At 41.2% G+C, this 23,341-nt stretch overlaps 1 protein-coding gene across 4 annotated transcripts in view; it reads left to right on the forward strand.

Annotated features, from left to right (window-relative positions):
• Positions 1–23,341, forward strand: part of LOC109631992 (low-density lipoprotein receptor class A domain-containing protein 4) — a 92,885-nt gene that overhangs the window by 55,904 nt on the left and 13,640 nt on the right. Inside the window, exon 2 of one of the 4 annotated variants that reach the window (XM_069537473.1) lies at positions 19,546–19,586. The exons of the other annotated variants lie outside the window; for them this stretch is intronic. The gene's annotated coding sequence lies outside the window, so the exon portion shown is untranslated. The remainder of the gene's footprint in view (positions 1–19,545; positions 19,587–23,341) is intronic. 4 annotated transcript variants of the gene reach the window in all.

Consider the following 23,341-nt stretch of genomic DNA (forward strand, 5'->3'; position numbering starts at 1 on the left):
TTATGCACCCACCTACTTTTGTTTAAGTAATTATTGCACACTTTCTGTAAATCCTATAAACTACATTTCACTTCTTAAATATCACTGTTTGTCTGCTATATGATATATTTAATTGAAATTGCTGTTCCGAACAACCAATGATAAATAAAGGAAAATCTTGAAAATGAGCAGGGGTGCCCAAACTTTTTCATACCACTGTAGTTGAACCTCAACAGTCTTAGTCTAAATCTGAAAATTCTTGGAGGTAGATCATCTAAGGCCCGAGAGCCAAGCAGGGAGATTTAAGGTTTGTGACCAGTTCTCACTGTGAATTCCAAGCCTAGCAGATATGAGCTGAGTCGCTCACAGGCCCATGTTGTGTTATAGCTTCTTTCTCGATTTGCGCATAATTAACATGGGTGTCAGGCTTTGTGATATGTACATAACAGGTCTCCACCAACCATCAGTCTGCCACTGTAGGAGGAGCGCCCCAAGTACATATGAGGACGCATCTGCAGATACCATTGTTTCTTTCTTTGGACTGTATTGTGCTAGGACTGGGGGAGAACTCAGTTCTTTTTTATCTTTTCAAAGGCTGTTTTCTGTTGTGTTTCCCATGTCCATGCGCTGTCACTTTTTAACAGATCACGTAGGGGTTTTGTGAGGGCCGGTAGGCTGGGTGAAAACTTGCCAACATAATTCACCATTCCCATGAAACGGCGGACCTCTTCCACATTGCGAGGTTCTGCCATTTTCACAATGGTGCTGATTTTGTCTGGATCAGCCTCGATTCCTGTTGCACTTAAGATGTGTCCTAGAAATTTCACTTTCTCAACTGAAAACTTACATTTTTCATTGAGAGTGAGGCCAGCTTTTTCACACCTTTTGAGTACTTCCTGCAGTCTTTCATCATGCTCTGCTTTGTCTTTCCCATAGACCAGGATTTCATCCGCGTGGCACAGAGCGCCCTTTGCCCCTGTGATGATTTGGCTTGGGGACCACCACCATTCCCGCACACCACTCAGTTGGCTCTTCGATTTTTCTTATGACCCCCATTGCTTCCATCCTGTCTAACTCTTCTTTAACTTGTTCTTTCATAGGTAATGGGACTCTGAGTTGAGCTGAGAGAGCATAAGGAACTGCCCCATCTTTCAGTTTTATCTTGTAGCTTCCTTGTAGCTTTCCAAGCCCTGAAAACACTTTTGGGAATGTAGCTCTGTATTGATGGCTCTTCTCCTGTTTTTCCTCCTGGACAGAAGCTACTTGTTGAATCAGGTTCAACTTTATTAAAGCAGGGAGTCCCATTAGCGGCATTACAAGGTTTGACACCACATATACATTCTGCCTTGTTTCTGTTCTTTCTGTTTTAATGTGTACCCTCATAGTGCCCTAAACCATTAATGGACTGTTATCTGGACCTTTAATTTTCTTAGGTGGTGTCATCAGCCCGTCATCCAGTGCTCTAGAGTACATGGAAGATGGAATAGCTGTGACTAAGTCTCCCATGTCCAGTTTAAATGTCACCTTTTCTCCAATGAGGCTGACTTCTTTTAACCATTCCTCTACAGTTCCTTCTGTGTTAACTGTCCCCATGAAAGCTATGTCATTTTCTGTGTTGCTATCCACTATAGTTTCCACTCCTTGAGATGATCTGCAGGCCGCAGCGAAATGTCCCTTTTTTTTGCATTTGCGACACTTGGCCTCTTTTGCTGGGCACTGTTTCCATAGGTGTTGTGGCATTTTGATGCATCTTATGCATTTCTCATCATAACGTGTCTTGTTTACAGTGTTTGCCTTGAACGTAGACTGCTCTGGTCTGCTTGGGGGAGCTTGTCTATAGTGTGTTCTCCCTCTGTTTGTGTTAATGGCATCTACATTAGCACCTTTAATTTCTGTTAGCCCCCCTCGTAGCAGTTGCTGTTGTTTCCTTATTTCTTCCAGTTGCCTGACCTGGGTAATAATTTTCCCCAGCGTCAGGTCTGGGTCTGACGACAGTCTGGAGTCCCGTATTCCGACCACTATGCGGTCTCTTATCATTTCCTCCTTTAAGCCACCAAATTTGCAGTGTTCTGCCAGTTTATGCACATCTGTGATGAAGTTCTCTGCAGACTTGCTTTGTTGTTGCTGTCTGCTATTAAACTTAGCACGTTCATGTATAACATTGTGCTTACCAACAAAATGTTCACCAAAGGCTTTTGTCACCTCTGCATAGACTGCCTATTGTTGGTCTGTAAGTGCTGATGTACTGAGAATGTCATCACTTTTCTCGCCCATTACATACAGGAGGGAGTTGACTTGATAATCCTCTTCTTTTCCATTTAGTCCTGATGCCAGTCTGAACCTCTCGAACCGCCTTATCCATTGCGGCCATGAGCTGAGCTCCTCAAAGTTGAAGTTACCAGGAGGTGCGATAGAGAATATCTGATCCGTCATTTCCCCGTCTCTGTCCGGGCTCCCGTGAAGGTCCGCTTCATATGCTGCTTAGTTTTAGCTTGGCCGCACAACGCCAGGCAACCGGTCTCCAGCTGACTATCTCAGATTTTCTTCACTCCACTAACACTGCTTACATACTTTATAATCACAGGAGGTTCGCCTCATTCTGACACCATGTAGAAGTGGTTATATTAATAAAAGTAGATTCCAGAGACTTCAGGTATGTTGAACACAACTTCCTTTACTCGTGTTTTCTCAACCACATAACAAACACTTACTCTACACTCCTCAACCTTCTTAACACACCTCACCGGCGCCACCTATGGGCCACATGTGCTATTGCACTGAATATCTCAACACTATCCTATTTTGTTTGCCTACAACTTTTTTCATTTTGCCGGAATTTCAGAAGAGGCATCGTGTATCATTAGAAATTCATTTTTACTTTTGTACTGAAGTACATTTCAGAGCCTGTAGTTTCTAACTTTTATTTGAGTAAAGGAGTTGAATCAGTACTACTTTTACCAGAATAATTTTTCATACAAGTATCTGTACTTTTAGTCTTTAAATAAAGAATGTGAGTCCTTTTGCTACCTCTGCCCCAAAAACAAGCATAATAGGTCTCCTATAATATTTTTTAATTCTAATTCAATGTCAGACTGGATATTCTTTAGAATTTAAAGGTTCAGTGTGTAACATTCATATTTGACTCGATATTGAATATATTCAATGTATCGAGGCTTGTTCCACGTGATATATATTAAATGACTATATCATTATGATCAAGTACAAAGTTCACTTCTCTCTTCTCAAGACTCTTACAGCAGACAGCTCACTCCCTCACCCATCCAGAAAACTCTCCTACACATGTGCATATTTACATATCAGGAGTGGAGAGACAAGACTCAGAGAGCATTGTTGGGATCTAAAGGTAAAGAGAACAATGGAGGGGCCTACATGTAGCCCCAGAAGCCTGAGCTGCTGGGGTTACAGCTGGTCAAAGTGCGCCAGAATTCCTTTGTGGAGCCCCCCAGAATTTCAAACTGCTCTTTGAATTCAAACTCTGACCTGTCACTGGCTGAGAGCCAACAGACCCGTGACCCACATATTGCACTTGGTGGTGATTAGATCTCCTCTGATCACTTATGACTAGGCACTTGGTAACCTCGTAGTGCAGTGACTCTTGACCTCCAGTGCAAGGGGTAGGCGTTGTCCTGGTCAATACTGTAGGGGCCATGGCACCCTAGATGACTCAGACGATTCTGATGGCCCAGGTCCTCCACGAGGATATGGGATCCGGGGGGCTATGACCGTCATGATACATCAACTAAGATAAGCCTGATCAACCAAACAACGTTTGTAATGGTTCCCCAAAGAGCAACCATACACATTGGTGACATTGTCCTCCATCATCTCAACTCTGACGGACACAATGTGGAGATCGAGATCATGGATGCCTTTAGGGGTCACAATCATATGATTGACCACACCCTCTAACCACAGCTCATAGCTGAAGTGAAAAAATTGGTAAAGGTCAGTGTCAAACCAACTGTACTTACCACCAAATTTGCGAAGCACATTAATCTGTCATCATGTATTTTTATATATACATATATATGCCGTTCCATTTTACACGCAGCAGTGACAATTTGATTTATTTTCGATCTAATCTAAGTTCTTCTATAAAATCAAGCGGTTTGTCCACAATTTTTGGGAGGTTTAATGATCTAGAGATAAGTGATCTACCTTGGGGAATGATATGCATGGCAAACTTAAATTGAGCAAATTAAGACGAAGTTCCATTTTGGTAATGGATGCTGTATCCAGCGCACTTTTCGTGGCTTCTCTAATTCGCAATGGCTTTGTAGGGGTAGTGATGCTTTCAAAAGGTCGCTATCTTAATAAGATGCCTAAGACTCTATCTTTTTTAAAGAGCCTTGAGTTTTCTTTTCTGAGAGCCAGACACTTAACAGCTTATAAAAAAATAATAATTGTGTTAATGCATCTATTTAGCTGGAACTGAGGATAAGCGAATACTAGGAAATAGTTGGGTAGGTGAAGGACGAATAGAAGTTGCAATTATTATTGAGCAATGTCCTACGTAGGCCTCTGAAAGAATATTGAATATGCAGGGCTACTGTATGACGACGGAAGCACCATTGTCGTGGTGGGGGCTGACAGATTTATCTTCTTTTTTATTTTATTTTATTTATATATTTTACATTTACCTGAGTATGTCTGCATTGCGATGCCGATGGATTTATGCGAATATAGGAAATGAAGGCTCATCAGATGGGCCCCTCATGGCCCTTCATTCTTTAGACACTAACTTTTTTTATTATTACTGGGGGGTTTTTTTGTGTTTTTTCTCAAAGCTTGTCTGTAATATTTTTGGCAGAACACTTGAACCGCCGAAAACCTTTGACCGAACCACTCATTAAATAATTTGTGAAACGCTATTTGAGTGCTTCTTTAGAGCCAAGCTCTGATACATTAGACACTTATCTTTTGAGAGTGTGCACGATTGTACGCAGTCTGGAGTAACCGTCTCTGTACTTCTGCATGGGGTTTGATTGCAAAACTGAAGAGACGCTGCAACAGTGGGTGGAAAGAATGAGATTCCCAATGAAGTTGTAGGAACTGCAGTTTCCCAGAGATGAGGCATGGCGTCATGGAGTAGGTGAGTAGAGTGATGAGCCAAGCGACACTTTAAGTGAGGATAATCGTGCTTCACAAGTTAGCAAGTTGCCGGCAGCAGGCATGGATGGCAGTGTAGCTGAGCAGGGATCAGTGAGGATGAGGTCGTATTTAAAGGGACCGCTTTGGTGAGAGAATGGCATGTGATTGGTGGGTGACTGACGAAGCACCCATAAAACAGCTGAGCACATGACTCCATGTCATGCATGAACTAATACAATGCCTCATTAATCATGATGAGTTCCTCTGGCAATAATCGTGGCACCAAAATGTCATATCGTGTCATCCCTAGCCACGAGTTAGGTTACATTGTCCTTTGTGTTCGACCTCCCTTTGACAAAATCACGCAGTTCAGCCGTATACGTGTGTGAATACAGCTGGATTGTGACAGTGCTACAGACCTTCACTTTTCATTTTACAATAATTATTAATATTGCATATTGATATTATTAATTGAACTGTCCAAATTGAGATTGATTTTTACAGTTTGATTAATGGTTCGGAAACCAAGTGAAGAGCTTTAGCGCGTTCACAAGAGTTCAGAGATGGTTATTGACAGTGTTGTTCATATTCTTTGTGAACAAACAAATCAGTTTACTAATGATGAACGTCTGCTAGCTGAGCCACTTCCTGTGGACTTTTATGAATTTAACATTTGTACAGTGATTTAGAGGAGATTTCAAAATACTGAGATATATATCATGTATCCCGATATAGCCTTACAAATATTGCAATATTTGTTTTAGTCCATATCGCCCAGCCCTAATTTAAACAATTTGTGTGTGTCTGCTCATCACTAACAAACTGATAATCAAATTTATTAAGTTATTAATTGATGGTTTATTCTGTCTCTGCATCGATGCAGAAATTTCCAAACCTCTAGCTGATGTTCAGTCGTGAAGTGATGTACTGAAAGTGACGACTGACAAACTATTCGGGCTAAAGAAAAAATTCCGGGGCTACAGACCTGGATGCCCAAGCAAGGCGACACCCCTGATCTGGAGCCCTGTGAAGTCTGATTTTTGAAAACCTTATTTTGTAAATTACAGCACACTTGTACTAACAGTAACCGTCTTAGGGCTATTCTATCGATTAATTGAGTATTTTGATAAGAAACACTTTTACATGAGTGTTTGTCTGTGTGAGTGAGAGAGTTTGTGTGTGAGTTGAGCCAACATCGTGATGCCCCCCCTCCTCCCATTAGACACTGACAGACGGCTGCATCCACTACCTGGAGGAAGTCAGCCCTCTAAACACACTCGTTGTGCAACAGTATTAGACATCCATGTGAAACACAGTGGCCACTGAGCAGTATAAGGATTAAATGAAACTTCGAGGCAAAGAATTTGAATACATTTATTATTAGTAATAACTAGGGCTGTCAGTTTAGCGCATTAATTAGATTAATTCATTACACTGCAAATTAACGCGTTATTAAAATTATCACAATTAATTATGAGTATCAAAGGTGGCTATTCAATGCACGAGCATTTTAAATTTGGCCCATTGAAGGACCCGTAGGCTACTTGGCAGTGCTACGCCACTTCCTGCTTGCGTCACTAGGCAAACAAACAAGGCAGAGTAACAACAAACATGGACGCGACTCAGGGGAGCGAGGCAGTAAATCGTTACTAGGGCCTTTGAACAGCAAGTTTATTTTTAAAAATAACTTAGACTGGACTATCAATAAGAACGTGGTGATTTGCAGAAGAATAATTATGGTGAGAAATTTGTCATAGTGGAGGGAGAATTAGTTTGTGAGGCTACCAGTAGTGTGTGGGCTAATCCTGGGTTTGAGCTTAATCACCATGAAATGCCAGACTTACAATGTCTTTTATGATCATTATCTCCATGCTCAATAAAATTGTATTTTATCTGTTCAGTGTTTTCTTGTTTGTATTTATGCATGGTTGAAGAGAACAGTGTGCCAGTGGCGGACCTGCCAATCCTGGTGTTCTCTGGCAAATGCCAATCGAGCTGCACGGTGCTGGGCTCTGAGCACAGGTCCAACTAGAGGACATCAGGCCCTCTTGCCACCCTCATCGAGTTTGTTTCTGACAGTTCGGTCAGAAACATGGACATCTGTAGCATGCTGGAGGTCATTTTGTAGGGCTCTGGCAGTGCTCCTCCTTTTCCTCCTCTTACAAAGGAGCAGATACCGATCCTGCTGCTTGGTTGAAGCCGTTCTACGTCCCTGTCCAGCTCTCCTCGTGTAACGGCCGGTCTTCTAGTATCTCTTCCAAGCTATTGAGACTGTGCTGGGAGTAATAGCAAATCTTCTTGTGACTGTACGTATGGAGGGCCATCCTGGAGGAGCTAGACTACCTGTTTGGGCTGCAGGTACTGCCTCATGTTACCAGTAGTGATAGTTGAAGTTTTACTGACTTGGTGTCATACTGTGATGATTAAGCATTCTCTTAATTTTTTTAAGCCATTTTTATTACACCCCTGGGGCAAATCATAAGTGGCTACGCCATTGACTTCCATTGCTACACAGATGATATAAAGTTGTATGATCCCCAAAAGCCTGGCTCCACTGATTCATCTTACATTACGTCCTGCCGATATTAGAAACTAAATGACCAAAAACTCTTTGGAGTTAAATGATTCCAATTCAGAGTTCATCATAATAACCCCCCTGGGCCCAGTACAAATGAGTGACTTATGCATTAACATCCTTAAAGAGGCCTGCATTATCTAGGTGTTATGTTTGATTCTGATTTGTTGTTTGGAGATCTCAGGCAGGCAACCCCATTATCTTCTTTTAAATCTCTTCTCACGACTCACTTTAATCGTATGTTTTTTATTTTAAATGATCTTATCATGCTTATGTTAAAATTTAAAATTTCCATTCTAGAAATTCAGTTTTAATGTAAAGCACTTCATAACTCTGTTTTTAAAATTGCTATAAAAATCTGTTATTATTATTATTATAAATAGTTTACAATTTTATATCATACTAAAGTTTCAGACAAACTAAAAAGTCTCACTTACTATTTTAGTGTACTAAACAACATGTTGGTAAGTAATTAATGCTAGTGAAAATATTAATGTCAACCATGACAGTGAAAGAAGCCCAGTTATCTCCAACAACAGCTTAATATTTCATCATCTATGGTCTGTTCAACCTTTTCAGCATTGGCTGTAAGTTTTCTAACATTTGCTGTGTTTCCACAGGTTGGATGTATTTCTATGGCCAACTTTGCAAGTATTGCACTCAGTGTTGTTTGTGTCAGCTTTTGGCAAGTGTAGCCACATTTCTTACATACTTTCAGATGTCCTCTCAGGTACTGAAATTTGGAACAGTTTACTTATGCACCCAACCGTACTGACAGGAAATAAGAAACTTCAATAAAACGACTTAAAAAAAGTCCAGAAAGTTTCTATCTGGTTCTCATATACAGACCAGCAGAAAAACAATTTCACTCATCTTAGTATCTGTCAGGAATCTCGTGCTGCTGTGGTGACATGTCGTCAATGGGCCTGCGGACAGTTCATAGTGCTGCCAAACTCATTCTTAGGCAGCTGATGGTTGAATGAGAGACATTCAGTTTGGCTTCAACATGGGACGAACACGGGTTGAAATTTGCATTAGTCTCTGTAGTGAAGCATAGATGAAGCCATTGTGGTGTGTGAGCAAGAAAAGAAAAGATAGAGAGAAAGAGAGAGAAGGAGAGAGGAGGGAGATTGGAGAAAAGAGAGAGTGCTATAATTGTTAGCTGTCTTGGTGACCTGACTCCCCCAAAACTGATACCTACTGCATGCTGTGTCATGCACATTCACACACACTCATACTGTGGTTAAGTGTGGGTGACACTATTGCTGCCAGGCTGATACATCTAGACATAGAAGTACACATCTCCCAAGAAACGTAGTGTGTGTGTTTGTGTGTGCACACAAACTATTCACTTCCTCTCCCTCCGTGTCTTCCTCTATCTTGCTCTGTGGGTGTGTGTGCGTGCGTGGGTGCGTGCGTGTAGGAGTGCTCATTATTCACTACCTCTCCCTCCTTGTCTCCTTCTATCTTGCTCTATGTGTGCGTGTGCCAACCAACCAGGTTGCTGCCACGGTGCCCCAGCAGCTCCGGGCCTCGTTGATCACGGCACGGTGCCCAAGAGTTACCATAGCAACAGCAGTGGCAGCAGACAGGGCAGTGTGTGTCTATGTATGTCAAAGGAACTCTCTCTCTCTGTCCCTCTCTCTGTTATAATTCAGGTTTGTGGTGTATGGATGTTCAATTAAACAAGAAAACCCACACGTTAAGTGCCCACCATGGTTAACGTTAAATAAAAACCTCACTCGCTTTGCCAAATTCTTCGTTTTTAGGGTAACATTTTGGCCATTTCAATGAAGGTTCTTAAGTCATGTCCTGTTTTCTTTTTTCATATCATGAGAAGAGTTGCATCTGGTCAGGCTGACTGTTGTAGCAATCCCAGACCTGCTGCTTTATCCCTGGGACTGTGTGTTGCTTGGTTTCAAGATCGGATCCATAACAGCTGAAGCTGCTTAGCCTGAGAAAAAATGCATTTCCTTTGCTGGTCGGAGTAGTTCTCCTACTCTGAATTTGCAAGCAGCTTGGGAGCCGTTCCCTCCACACTCAGGCTCTGCTGTCACCATACATCAGCTTTGAAACCTGACCAATACAACACCTTCTTGTGGTTATGGACAAATAATGCTCCTTTTTGCAAGATAAACCAGCCATGGCCTTGTTTTCTGTGGGAATAATCTAAGGTCATGTAAACTAAGATGTTAAGTTGGCCAAAGACACTATTAGAGGCTCTGGTGTGTGTGCAGTATCTGTAGTTAGCCATTAGCCTGATTTTCATTTCAGGGCCAAACATTCTAAGCCGATACGCCTTCATTAGTCACAGATGCGAGATTTCCCCAGAGTTAACTGTTTCTTGTTGTCAGTAGGAATACATTTGCTGTAGATTTACAGTATGAGTTGGTCCAAACAATTGACTTTGTAGTAATGACACACAGCCAATATATTGGCTTCTTTTCAGTATATTGGCTTCTGTGTGTCATGTCTGTGTGTCTGTGTGTGTCTAGGCCTCAAGACTAAAGACAAAAAAAAAAGAAAAAAGAAAGGTAAGTTTGTTACCCGTATTACAACAAAAACAAACATTTTGTTTCCTTTTGTGAAAAAAGGAAATAGTGTCACAGTTACTAAAGTTAATTTGTAAAATAGCGCTGTATGTAGTCTGCTCCATCAGGGCTCTAGACTAACTTTTTGCACTTACTGCACTGGTGCGCCCAGCTTTTTTTCTTGGGTGCACCAGCACAAAAGTTAGGTGCACCGAAACTTTCGACCGCATCGCATTCAACACTGCAGTTTTACAGGTTCACTCTATAATAGCTGCCTGTCTTTTTAGGCAATATTGACTGGTAAATGATTAACTAACAATCTGGTCAACATAAAGTTCTTTATTTGAAGCACAATTCCACAAAACAGGTAACTAACTGAAATGCTTTGGTGCTTAAAGTGCTTCACTGAGTTGAAATTTAACTTAAAACATTTCAAGATTAATGAAATAAAAGAATCTAAATTAAAAGTGCAAGTGTTTTAAGGACTTCAGAACTGAAAATCTCATGGCTCAATGTCTTATGGACTATCCTCCATTGCCGTCACATGCCCCTCTGATGGCCAACTCCTGTAGTTTGGCCTTCTTGATCTTTGGCCTTGGGTAAACCAGCTTGCCACACTCTCAAGCATCAAAATCTTCCAGACTTGGCCCCTCTACACTGACTCTTATCAGATTCTCCACTGTGTCTGAATGAATGGATGCTCTAGTGTCTGATTTGATCCTCTTCTGTGCAGAGAACCCTCTTTCACAAACTGCAGCTGAGACATGGAGGATCAGCATAATGTGTAAAAGATGCAGGATGTTCTGGAGAAAAAATTTATTCAAGAGATTTATTTAAGCACTGTGTGTTAGATAGCAAAACAGACACAATCTTAAGAAAGAACATTAACAAAAACTGACCTTGTACTCTGAGCAGTAGGGCTCTCTGGTCAACATGAGCTCCCAAATGCTTAGGTAGGTCTTTGAACATCCTGGCATTTAACAGCTTCAAGCCTACAAACCCTTCTTTTACAACCTCAGTGTTATCACCATTCCTGAAAATGATGTGGATTACACAGCTAATCAGTGTTCACATGAACAAAATATCTACCACCAGCACACATAATATTGTAGTAATCCACCAGCTACCCTTCTCAGGACTGTGGAGAAGTGATCCTAGAGAAATGCAAGGTCATCAGTACCATGGTCCACTAAGTCCTCTTGGTTCTCTGGCCAGCTATCATGATTGAAAATGTTGAAGCATTTGACAGCCTTTGTTGTGTCAGACTCAGAAACACTCTCTCCTATTGTAAGAACAAATACATTTTAGTAAATGAGTAACAATATTTCTCATCTACATGTGTTTATAAGACAGGTGACTACACTTGCCTAGGAGGCAACTGAATCTTGCTTTCAGATGTTTTACAGTCGATTTGATTGTTGCATCCAATACTTTTTCAAGTTTTGTTTTTGTTTTGAAAGTGGAATCTTCCATTGATTTCTTAACCTGTATCATACAACAATAAAAATTAGTCACATAGAACATTGATGAACTAAAAGATTCAATGGCAAGTGGCTCTAATGAAAGGAATGTTCTGAAACAATGCACTGGCCTTTGTAGCTCGGCCTGCAATGTCTGCATTGGCAGAGGAGCCTGCCTAATTGTCCATATGGTAGTACACAGCAGTGAACTGTCCTGGATTAAGAAAGGCCTCCAAGGCCCTTGAAACATGTGGGAGCCACCTTGTCCCCTTCACCCCACTGGGCATCAGCACATTACAAGTCAGCTCCAATGACCCTGAGCTCTCTCATTGATTTGGGGCTGAAATGGTACCTCTTCCAAATTAAATGTAGAAGGTCGTACAATTGCCCTATCATCGGATTTTCCCTCTGCACTGACAACATTGCCAATTTCAAACTGAAAAAATTGTCAAATTTTAAATGTAGATACATCTGCTCTTTAAAAGAAAATAATTCACAGTGACTTTAGGGTGTCAGTCATACCTTATCTTCTAGTCTTACCTGTGAAGCATACAGTGGAAAGGTACAATGTGGTCACCTGACTCTTGCTGCAGAAAGGCTATGACACCTCCTTTGCTGCCCAAATTAACAGCAGCACCATCAGCACCCAGAGCAATTATTTTCTCCAGCCAGTTACTACACTGGTCACCAAGAGCAGCAAATGTTTTCTTTGAGGCATCATAAATTCCTAAAACAAATAAATAAATAAGATTATACCATTTATTTCCCAGATCAAGTGTTTACGATGCAATCAACTTTTTAATTTTGATTTCATTATAATTATTTTTTAAATTTTCAATAGTAAGATTAATGCAGTAAGGAGACAGTAGGCATATTATTGACACAGCTACATGACATGATGACATGGCTTACCTGGGCATGGGCATTCTCGACCTCAATGTGTCCAATCAGTATATTCACCGGTCTTCCTCTTACGACTGTACACAATGACGCATTCCTTTTTGGCGATATCTGTGTCACCGTCAATCAGGAATGCCATGTTTTTCAGTGTCTCTAAGATGATTCCTTTAAATTCGGCACATGCAACATCATTGCTGTACGTCGGGTTTACGTTCAAGCCATTTTCCGAATTATTTCGGACTTGAACTTGAAGGGAAGTTCTTCCTTTGCTCTTCCTTCGTTAAACTTGATGATCATCTCGGCCTCGTCTGATGATCTGTTTGCTGCTGCCTGCCACTGAAAGGCAGCGGGGAGAGGAGACTTGGGCAGTGCATTTGTCGCGGCATGTAGTCTGTTTCATAGTTGCATTGTGCTTTTTCAGCGTTTTAATTCAGAATGTATTAGAACCAGTCACAAATGCACTATTGCCGGCCATGGTCTTCCCACACTCTTTACAGTAAATGCAGTGCATCATATTATCAGCTTTACTATATCTTACCCAGGGAAACTGGTCAAGCCACTCTTTTCGAAATGTATACGCTTTCCCCCTTTTCATTTCGGTGGGCTGTGGCTCGGAGTCCATCATATGTGGCTCATAAACTGATGCTGTTTCCGGACTATGGCTTGACATAACCTGGGAAGTTGATGGATCCGTGTCAGAGCATTGGTTATGACTTTCGGACGAATCAGGCCTTAATTTAAAATTCTTCACGAAGAAGTTGTCAATCATTCCTTTCATCTTATCATCCACAGCTATTTCCACTCTAAATCTGATGGTCCCACCTCTCTCTATCTGACCGCAGCACACGCATTTTCATACTTACACACACACGTACAGGAATATCTGGACCACGGCCAATCAGAGGGGGGTCCCGGCCTTCACTATCTCTGATTGGTTTAGACCATGATATGGGCCTAATGTGTGTCTCCAAAGGGAGGCTTTCAGAGTCGAGACGTTTTTTCCCTCGAACGGCTGGTCACACCGGTGCGACCTCAGATTTTTTTTAGTCGCACAGTTGAGAAATTAGGTTGCATGTGCTACCAAATTGGTCGCACTCTAGAGCCCTGTCCATGTCTCCACTGACATTACTGCTCGGTGACGTCAACTCCACTAACTGCACACTGGCCACTGAATTCATGTCACTAATGGACTGCTTTGAAATCACACAACATGTTCTAGGTCCCACCCATGCCACAGGTCACACTGGATTTGGTATGCTCCACTGGCACAACCCTTTCCCACCTGCAATGCCTTGACCTGGTGGTCTCTGACCATCAAGTTGTCCTCTTCACAGTTCCCGTTCCCCCCTGCCCAGACACACCATCACCTTTAGGAGATGCCCTGGCAAACCTACTGGCTACAGACTTGGCATCAGATCCCCCAAGCACCATGCTCATCCACTACAACACTGCTGTATCCCTCAGTCTCAACTCTCTTGCTCCCCTCAAAACCCAAGCTGTCTCCTACACCTGCCCAGCCCCCTGGTTTACAGCTGAACTTCACACCATGTAGGCCTCTGGTCGTCAACTGGAGCGGCTTTATAAAGGCTCTGGCCTCACTGTCCACCTGGATGCCTAAAGAGACCATGTGCGCTGTTCTCTCACACACCAAGACACAGTATTACTCCTCCCTCATCAGCAACCAGCAAAACTACCCCAGAAATCCTAACTCCTTAGCAGAAACCTTCACTCATGCCTTCAACACTCGTGCCTGAACTACTGTAATGGAGACAGAGCCTTCTGTGCCGCAGCCCCACCCTCTGGATCTCTCTCCCTGCCACCCTGGGTCCTGTGAAAGGCACTATATAAATGCAAGCCATTATTATTATTATTATTAGGATGATTGCTCTAACCCCTGATCCCCCATTGAACACTGTGTCATACTGCTGTTCACTCTTTTCATAACTGAAAAAGTCATGCACCTCACATGTGTGAGTGTGTCGTCACATGTGTCTTGTGCTCTAACAGCGACTGCTACTGTCTGTCAGTTTGTCTGCTATGTGTCTGATAGCTTCTTTTCACTGTCACGTCAGATAAACTCTCTGACCTCTCACCGACCTCTGTCACGTACACACAACCCCCACAAAATGTCAAAGGGCCATAACTGACAGAAGTGTGTGTGTGTTTGTACAGCTATCTTTGTGAGGACCAGTTTAAGCCTTTAACCCAGTGGTGTCAAACTTGATCACAGACAGCGCCAAATTTAAAAACGGGGACTACGTTGAGGGCCAAACAGGGTCAACATTTATTAAACAGAAAAGACAGGATATTAGATATTATAAACTGTACATGTGTCATGTGTCTCCATCATGCTACAAACTATTTACTCTAACCAATGCTATAATTACTCTTATTTTTATGAAGTTCTCCATTACACATGGCATTTAATGCACTTCTGTCCGTCCTGGGAGAGGGATCCCTCACATGTGGCTCTCTGTGAGGTTCTAAGTTCTTTTTCCCCTGTTTCAAGGGTTTTTTGGTAGTTTTTCCTTACTCTTGTTGAGGGTTAAGGGCAGACCCTGTTAAAGCCCTATGAGACAAATTGTGATTTGTCTATATGGGCTATACAAATAAAAATGTATCGATTGATTAATGTGCCACAGCCAGATGTTTGGCATCTGTTCTTGGCTGCCAGTTCATTAAACTTGACGGGGCACAGACAGCAGCACACAGACACTGGGATCTCTGGAACACTGGAAAAATAATTTAATAACACCAAATACTCGGCAGGTAAGGAGGGGCGCTCGTTCCGTGTGCGTTTAGCCAGGAATTGCGCATTGTGGGTCGGCTATTGGAGCCCGTGCATGCCGCCTGGCTCTCTGGCCAGAGCGAGATGGAGAGAGAAAGACGAAAGGAAAAAGAGAGAGTGATAAGCCTGAGAGACACAGTGAAGTTGATGGGGCAGGCACTGGGATCTCTGAACGCTGGAAAAGTTATTTTATGGAGCCTGTGCACACCGCCTGGCTCACACTCTCTGAGTTGAGAGTAGGGCTCACTCATTTGCTTCTAGCCGGGCTTTGTGCACTGCAGCTTAGCTGTGGAGCACATGCAGACCGCCTGGCTTCCACTCGGGGAGTAGAGATTAGGGCTTGCTCGCTCCATGTGTGTCGAGCTCGGCATTGCGCACCGGCAGGCCAGTTAAAATATGACATTTTATCATGGGCCAGATATAATTGGGCCTTGAGTTTAACATCATTGCTTAACCTATGGCGCGAGGACATTTTTGTCAAAGTGAGGACATTTTTGTCAAAGACATTTTGGCAGGTCCTCCACCTGTAATGGACTGTTTTTGGGGGTCAAGACTTGGTTCTAGGGTTAGAGTTAGGCATTTAGGTTAGGGTTAGGGTAAAGGGGTTGGGAATGCATTATCCCAATGAGTGTCCTCACTAAGATAGCTGCACAAACATGTGTGTGTGTGTTGTCTACCCTCTCATTTTGTCTTTTTGAGTGGTGACAACCTGATACTATGGTAATTTGTTGTTGGTGATGCCAGGTGTCAAACCAAGCGTGACTTGAACCCAATAGGCACTGTTTTTTGTGTCAGAGCCTGATGTTTTACCTGATTGCAGACAAGTGTAGTGTAAAAAATCAAACAGATAACCCAGCCAACGTGACGTAACCCGAATATGTTTCTACATTTTTGTCCAAACCTGGCCCAACCATACGAGTCCCCATGGGCTATGGGTCTGTTCCACAATATGTCTTAACGCTCAACAAAACTATCAAAGAACTACCAAAATACAAAGCCTTTTAACAAAGAAAAGAAAGTAGGATCCTCAAAGAAAGCCGCATGTGAGGGATGCCTCTCCCGGGAAGCACAGTGTAATAAATGGAAAATGGTCTGTATTTATACAGCACCTTTCTAGTCTTGATGACCACTCACACCTTACATTACAGTTTTACCAATCACCTATTCACTTAAACATTCATACAGTGCACCATCAGCTGCCACCATGATCCACCATCACGGTCATAATCAACGATATTTTCAATGACATGGTTTGGAGGAGAGGACAGCCTGATTCTGTAAAATGTAACCTTAAATGAAACGCCTGAAATGGTAGTAAAGCATTCACAAGTTGCCCAAAACAATGTACTCGCCCAATCCAATGAAAAGCAGAGAAGTCAACTTATCATTCAACTCTGCAGTCAACAACTGAATGCTAATTTAGCCTTAAAAGAAGAACCTACATTATATCTGATAGTTTAACTACTTTAATGCTCTTTTACTACTTTCAGTGAATAGGTAATTGTCTCATTGTTTAAAAGAGTTGACACAACACATTAACATGATTTAAATGAACTTGATGGCCTCTCCTCATCACAGCAGAAAAAAGTGATGGAACATGTGGCATACAGTGCGAATGATTCAGCTTGCTGAGGGAATAATGGCGCTGCAGATGCCAGACTTGTTTTGATAAGTGGATTACTGTTCTAATAACATCAGACTGGTGCTTGGACACACACTGTTTTATAGTCAGTGCAAGAGTTTGTACACTGTGTCTTGGAGTCTCTGAACTTTGATGGATTCTGAGGTTCAGGCAGGATAGGCCTATGCTTTGCCGTTTCTTTTCTCACTTATTAATTTCTCCTCTTCTTTCCCACACTTCCTTCCTCCCGTCTCAACTCCTTGTTTGACTTCCTTCCTCTCTGATGTTCAGAGGAGAGGGCCATTAACTGCAGCCACGGTACTTTTATTTTGATGCAAAACCATGCCCGCCTGTGCTTCACAGGACTGCAGCTTTGAGTCAGGCATCTGTTTTCTGTTGCTTTAACAATGAGCAGAAGGGTAGAGTATGGGATATTTATCCAACAGGCTTACACAATATACACAACATTTGTATAACACCATATCATAACATATATTATCTAAAGGCACTTTACATAGTGAAGTTGAGACCGTAAAATTTTAAGTATCTGGAAACCTCTAGCAGAACCAGACTAAATGTGGGTGGCTGCCTCAACCAGTGGAGAGGTGGGGAGAAAAGAGGGGAGAGAAGAGAAAGAGGTTTTGTGTGTGGTGGTGGCGAGGTGGGGGGGGGGCTCCAGGAACAGCTGTGTAGCCATCATATTTAAGCCTTATCAGACTGTTTCTTATAATGAAAAAATTAAGCGTGATATTTATAAATGTATTTATGTTATTAATGATAGCAGCACAAGATAAAATATGAATATCTGCAGAATATACATATGAGAGAGAGAGAAGGGGGGTTACATTAGATGGGGGGCAGAGAGAGAGAAGTGCTCAGTGTATGATGAGAGTTAACCAAGCAGTCTAGGCCTGTACTAGCATAGCTAAGGGGTGGTTCAGGGCTCACCTTATCCAGTCCCAACTATAAACTTTATCAAAAAGAAAGTCTAACCTTAAATATAGAAAGGGGTGACTCCGTTTTACAGAATGCTGTTTTCTGAATGAAAGCCGCCCTCAGTCCCCCCCTGTGGCTGTTGCGGTAAGCTCACAGGTTTTCAAGATAAGGTGTGGGGCCCTGCATCGTAACATCTTTCCAACACATGTTTCCTCAATTGGTGGTTGAGACCAATCAACAAGAACCAGGGCTGAGAAGTGAAGCCGATGAGGAAGTGCAGAAAACAGCAGTTCACTGAGTGGCCACTTGAGGCTCTCTCCAAGAATGAGTCAATCTCCATTGACCCCCATGTTAAGAAGCCCAACTTTAGAGCAGAATACAACATGTTTACAGTCTGCTTAAAAAAACGGTTCTGCTCTCTATGACTAAGTTCTTCCTTCATGACAGCTGTACAGGGGCAGAATTGTTTTCTATTGCTCATTAAGATTATGTCGAGGTTCGAAATTATGCATAATTATCACTTGACAGGTAACATCACTGTTAGCTCGACTAACCGCTGTTGTCTGCTCAGCTTCACCTGAGCTAATTGGCTACTCCCAGTCACTAAACATGACCCGGTCGAGTTTGTTGAGAAGTTTGCAGTCACATATTGGATGAATAGTATGACTTGTTGACCAGCTGATTATCCTGACAGAAAGTCTGTGCTCCAGATTCTGTGGTAAGTAAAATACCAGTATTTTATTTGTGTTTGCAGGGATTAGCAGGTATCAGTATCTCTGTATCTTGGTTGTTAGCTTAGCTCTGTTACTAGGCCAGCAAATGATTTAGCCCTTGGGTTGGCCTTCAGGTAAGATAGGTAATTACAATGCTAACAGGTGCATATGATTGTTCACTATAGTTATTAAAAACCGACATGAGAAGTGTATATGAGAGTATGTGTAGAGTTTATGGTGATAATACTTTTAAACTCAAGGGGGGTGTGTGTGGAGAATAATCTCCACTACGTTAATTATCTAACGTTTGTAATATTGTTTAACTAGTAATATTAACATTGAAGCTACAAACTCAACCTGAGAAACTTAAGTATTAATGTCATATTCGATCATTGTTTCAGAAGATCGAGTTTTTTTATTGTGGCTGTAAGGTAACGAAACAGTGAATTAAAATATTTTGATAATACTACCACAGCAAACAGAGTGCAGAAACAGACTTTTTGTGATCAACTGAAAAGTAAATATTTACGGTAACATCTGCATTTTAAGAGCAGCTGTTTAAAGTTGCATGACATCTACTAAAACACTTTATTCAGAGTATTGGTGTTGATGTGTTGTAATGTGTTACTAAACTTGTCTGCTGCGTTCATTTTGACATTGTTGACCTCAAGCAGACTTTACTGAATCTGTCAGGCATGTGTTAAATGAGTGAACATGTAAAATGATGTATTTGTTTGTCACATGGAAATAAATAATAAGTGTGACTTCACTAGAATAGACAGTCAAAGAGAGAACCTGAGGCCGATGTCCACCACCTATTTCCAAAGTTGCAGTGAACTGATTATGATCTGATGAACTTTGAAGTAATACATTTTGTGTAGGAATTGTTGACACATATATGACTCTACATATTTATATGTCTGTGTTAAGTTTCCTCTAGGTGACGGTCATCACTTCAGCACTGACTCCAGGTAGAGACCTGTTTTAATAACTTGCAAACAATCAAAGCTAAGTATTTCTTAAATTGATGAAGTGTTGTATGTATACTTAATACATTATATATACAATAATTTCAATGTGGAAGAACTGCATACTGCACATTCATTTTCTTTGTAGTACACTGTTTAATCTTAAACCGTATTAATTTGTTTGAACATCCACAGCCAGTTACTCTGCAATAATGCCTGTCAGGTTTGGAGGTGCGTGGGGAGGGAACAAACGTGTTGTGAAAAAAGGGAAGGAAAGGACCAAAACGCAGAAACTAAATATTGTTAAACAAAAAGTGTATTTCATTTTAAATTGTAAACATAACAAAATAAATCTTCAAGAAACAAAAGTTGCACTCAAAAACAGGAGTGGAACAAGGAAGGACAGGAAACAACTTACGGGGAAATGTGACGAGAGCAGACAGGACACATGAAAAGGACATGACCAGAATCAACGAACCAACAATCACATGGGGGAACAAAAAGACTTATATACACACTTGAACTAATGAGTAACTGGGGACAGGTGGCACAAGACAAACAGGTGAACCTGATGAGGGCCGGAAGTTAAAGGGTGAAAACACACAGGGAGCAAGGACTACAAAATAAAACAGGAAACACTGAACAAACTTATCAACGAGAACAAAATACAATAACCAAGACAGGGATGAACACGGGAGAGGCACAGGGTGAAACATAGCGAGGGACAAGGAGGGGAACACAGGAGAGGGACACAGAGAACAGCACAGGAGAATCACAGGGTGGAGCACAGAGGAAGGCAGAAGGGAACATGAGAGGAACACAGGAGGGAACATGAGAGGAACGTAGAAAAATACATAACCGTGGCCAAATAAAACCATAACCGTGACAAATGCCATACTTTCATATTTCCTGTCATTTTATTAGGGACAGACAAGCCTGAAGGACACATCTGTGCTGACGCTGTTATGTCTCTTATGGCAAAAAAGAAAAATTAAGCACTTTTTTTGTCTTGTGTATCAAATTAAAGTAGAAGATTAAACCTGATGTTATGCTTTTGTCTGGACAAATGCACAACATTAACTGAGAAACTAGACCTGCACACTGAATACTTTTGAAGCCTGCCAAGAGAAAGCAAGAGAATGTCTTGAGAATGTTGCAGAGGTATGATAACTCAACAAATTTACAGTTTAAACGTTGTTTTGTCTGAAATAACTGTCACAACATTAACACTGATCACCACATAATGATCAATACTTTTCTTAAATTACTAAATCTTTCTTCATAGCTGCACACATTTATTGATTAATTCAGCTTGTCCTGACTCGGCCTGCTCTCTTCCTCTCTCTCTCACAGATACACATGCACTCTTACACACAAATAGTGTCATCTGACACATGTAAACTCAGACTGGGTAAAAAAAAAACAGAATTTGTAAACTTAGACAATGTATGGAGAGCCGGAGGAGATGGTGGGGTGCTCTCGTTTTTGCTCAATTCGGTTGGCAAGGTGCAGCACGACTGATAAACACAGAGATGAGCAGTAAATTATTGCATATAGCATTGCATTAACATTTTGCGTGTTTCTTACAAATTGTCATGTTTCTCCTAAGAAGTTAATTTGAATAAAGTGTTTTGAAAGTCTCTTGCTGTTTTCGGATTTTTACATCATGCTGTCTTATCTTTCCCTGATTCCAACCCTTTCTGTTCCAAATGTTAGAATGGCTTGTGGGTAATACACTAAAAACTTCACAGAGATTTGTCTAAAAAGTGTCCTCAATCATCGAGGCATTATAGCTCAGTGTTTGTGTGTTGTTCTCACACAGAGGAACTTTACACAAGTGAGTGAGTTTACAGCCATGAGTAAGTGTGTTAGTCAGGTCTGACACTGGGTACCAAGACCTGAAAAGGTCAAGACTTTTGATCAAAACAAACTAACAACATGTCTCAGACTGAAGACGGAGGTGGAGGAGAGAGAGGAATGTATGGATGAAAGTATGGAGGTAGTGGATTAAAGGAAAGATGGGCATGTGGTGATAAAAATGGGTTAAAATAGATGGTGTAGAAGGAAAGGAAAAAAAGATGTAAGGATAAAATAATGAACAAGTGGCATGGGAGGGAGGTCATGCCAGTTCAACTCTGATGTGTGCATGCAAGTGTGACTGTCACAGGACAAAACAACACAATTATTAAGAGTTTCCACTGTACACTGACATGGAGACATTGGTCTCAACACTCATCTGTCCTGTGATTTGAAGCTTTTCTCTGTACAGCTCCACACACTTCTACCTATCAGTCAATATGTGACATACTGACTGGGAGTCTGACCTGTGCTGTCCCCTGCTGGCGAATAGTTAACAACAGACTGCTGCTCAATAAATGAATCTGCAACTCCTTAAACATTCTGTTTAAACACTAAAACATTTTGCCAGTTTTCATTAGCTCTGTGTTCATGGAACTATGAATTAAAAGTAAAAATAGCTTCCCCCCAGAGATATTTTGACTTGCCATGGAAGGAAGAGTTAAAGTGTCACTGACGACATTGATGTGGTTTTATTCTAGCAAATCATTTGATTGCATTAAATTGCAGTATACAGTCTATATATTTTTCACTAATCACTTTTTAAATTTTTTATAGATTGTTGGATTAATCATTATGAAATAATATACATATTAATCATAATCATTTAGTAGTAGCAGTACTTTCAATTGTCTTATACCAAATTTTAATAGTATTTAAATAGCCTTAATAAATTAAGCAAGATCCTGTTTTTTAATGTGCATTATTTTATTTAGATCAGGGGTGTTAAACATACAGCCCGCGGGCCAGATCAAGCCCACCAGGTGGTCCAGCTCGGACCGCTGGATGCCTTTGCTTAGTGTGAAAATCACAGAAAGACATAAATTGCATTTCTATAAAAGTAGCTGCTATTCTTAATCATCGCTCTGTAAAACAAGTTAAGAGTTTATGTTTAAAATATTTTATAGATCTTGAAGAGTTTATTTTGTTATAAAGTCACATACAATATTTTTCAGTTCCAAATACCTGTGACTAAATGTTTTGCTCTATAGATCAATTGTGATCTGAAGTTGTAATGCACATGTGTAAATGACAAAATTGGTAAAATTGCACTTGTTTTTCTTAATACATTTCAAGGGTTGTGAATCAGAATGTCTCTTAAGAATATTAAGGTTAATGAGTACAAATGTTTTGTAATTTTTTAATCGATTCAGTTATTGTTTCAAAAACAGCATAAATGCGATGTCTGTTCCAGAGGCAGAAGCGCTCATTGCCACAGGCAGCAGCGCTCAACAAAACGAGGAAATCTGCAGTGGAGAGCCCAGACAGATAAACTGTGGGCTGATGTCTGAGTTTTTGGTCTTTATGTTTCTAGTTTATTGTAGAAAGACCTTAAAATATGGCTTATCATTCAAAAACCTTCACCAATGATTTAAACATAGAGAAATATTTTCGTTATGTATGCGTTATTATTCTATGATTTTACTTGTCTGGCCCACTTGAGATCAAAGTGGGCAGTATGTGACCCCTTTACTAAAATGAGTTTGACACCCCTGCTGTAGATCCTCCGTATTTTCTGTGGAGGGGGTGCATGTGTGAAAGCAAATATCAGAGCGAGAGCCTCCGTAGTTTTTGCGGACTCTCTCCGCCTGACTCCCTAGTATATTGTCTGTAGAAAGAAGGGAGAATCAGATGTGAAAACACAGCGGAGGGTCCCTCGCTGGATTCACACTGAGCATGTG

Source organism: Paralichthys olivaceus, chromosome 13 (genome assembly GCF_024713975.1).
Source record: "Paralichthys olivaceus isolate ysfri-2021 chromosome 13, ASM2471397v2, whole genome shotgun sequence".
Classification (NCBI taxonomy): Eukaryota; Metazoa; Chordata; class Actinopteri; order Pleuronectiformes; family Paralichthyidae; genus Paralichthys; species Paralichthys olivaceus.